Genomic DNA, 2103 nt, shown 5'->3' with positions numbered 1-2103 from the left:
AAGACTGTTGAATCACAGACCTGTACCTCTGAAACAAATAATACATTATATGTTAAAAAAAAAAAAAGAAGAAGATAGCAGGAGGGGAAGAATGAAGGGGGGAAATTGGAGGGGGAGACAAACCATGAGAGACGATGGACTCTGAAAAACAAACTGAGGGTTCTAGAGGGGAAGGGGGTGGGGGGATGAGTTAGCCTGGTGATGGGTATTAAAGAGGGCACGTTCTGCATGGAGCACTGGGTGTTATACGCAAACAATGAATCATAGAACACTACATCAAAACCTAATGATGTAATGTATGGTGATTAACATAACATAATAAAAAAGTTACATAACATAAAATTTACCATTTTAACCATTCTTAAGTGCAGGGCTCTTAAGTGGCGTGAAGTAATTCACAATGTTGCGTAACCATCCCCACCCTCAGTCTCCAGAACTTTCCATCTCCCCACACAGAGACTCTGTCCCCAAGAAGCACAGACTCCCTACCCCCTTCCCCAGCCCTGGCTCCCACCCTCTCCTCTCTGTCTCTGTGGATGGGACTCCTCTGGAGACGTCTTGGGACTGGGGTGCTGTGGGATGTGTCCTTTTGGAATCTGTGTGGCTGCTGCTTCTTCTGTTTTTTTAAGATTTTTATTTATTTATTTGACAGAGAGAGAGAGAACACAAGCAGGGGGAGTGGGAGAGGGAGAAGCAGGCTCCCCGCAGAGCAGAGAGCCCGACTTGGGCCTCGATTCCAGGACCCTGGGATCATGACCTGAGCTGAAGGAAGATGCTTAACCGACTGAGCCACCCAGGTGCCCCTGGCTTCCTTTCACTTTACGTGTTTTCGAGGTTCATCCACATTGTAACATGCACCAGAGCATCACTCTTTTTAAGGCTGGATAACAAACATTCCCTTGTATGGACAGATCAGATTTTGTTTATCTGTTCATCCATCAGTGGACACAGAGTTATTTCAACCTTCTGGCCGTTGTGAAGAACGCTGCTATGAACAACTGTGTACAGATATATTTGATTACCTATTGTGTACAAAACTCTCCTTTGGGTAGATACCCGGGAGTGGAGTTGCTGGGTCACATGGTAGCTTCCAGTGTAATTTTTTGCGGAACTGCCAAACTGTTCTCCACAGTAGCTTCTCTCCTTCACTTTCCCACCAGCTGTGCACAGGGCTCCAGTTTCTCCACATCCTCACCAACACCTGCTGTGGTCCTTTTTTTTTTTTTTAATAGCCCTCATAGTAGGTGTAAAGTGGTTTAGGTTTGTATTTCCTTAATGACTTACAATGTTGTGCATCTTTTCGCACATCTTCTTTGCACAAATAAATGTCTGTTCAAGTCTCTGGACGAGTTTTGGATCGATTTTGTTGCTGTTGAATTGTAGCTTATTATATATTCTGGATATTAATCCTTTATGAGATATATGATTTGCAAATATTTTCTCCCATTCTGTAGGTTGTCTTTTTGCTTTCTTTTCCTTCTTTCTTCTAGATTTAACTTATTTACTTGTCAGAGAGAGAGAGAGAGAGCACAAGCAGGGGGAGCGGCAGGCAGAGGGAGAGGGAGAAGCAGGCTCCTCGCTGAGCAGGGAGCCTGATGCCGGACTCCATCCCAGGACTCTGGGATCATGACCTGAGCTGAAGGAAGATGCCTAACCGACTGAGCCACCCAGGCACCCCTGATTAATTTTTTTTTTAAAGATTTTATTTATTCATTTATTTGAGAGAGTGAGAGAGAGAGAGCACATGAGAGGGGGGAAGGTCAGAGGGAGAAGCAGACTCCCTGCCGAGCAGGGGGCCCGACGCGGGACTCGATCCTGGGACTCCAGGATCATAACCTGAGCCGAAGGCAGTCGCTTAACCAACTGAGCCACCCAGGCGCCCACCCCTGATTAATTTATTTTAAGTAAGTTCTATGCAGGGCTTGAACGCACCACCTGAGATCAAGAGTCTCATGCTCTACTGACTGAGTCAGCCGGGTGCCTCTCTCTTTGCTTTCTTTCTTTCCTTTTTTTTTTTTTTTTAAATATTTATTTATCTTTAGAGAGGGAGAGTGAGAGAGAGTGTGAGTGTGTGAGCGGGGAGATGGGCGGAGGGGGAGGGAG

Source organism: Leptonychotes weddellii, chromosome 1 (assembly GCF_054177405.1).
Source record: "Leptonychotes weddellii isolate Sample4059 chromosome 1, ASM5417740v2, whole genome shotgun sequence".
NCBI lineage: Eukaryota > Metazoa > Chordata > Mammalia > Carnivora > Phocidae > Leptonychotes > Leptonychotes weddellii.
The sequence above is the reverse complement of the archived record's forward strand: the minus strand, read 5'-3'. Positions refer to the sequence as shown.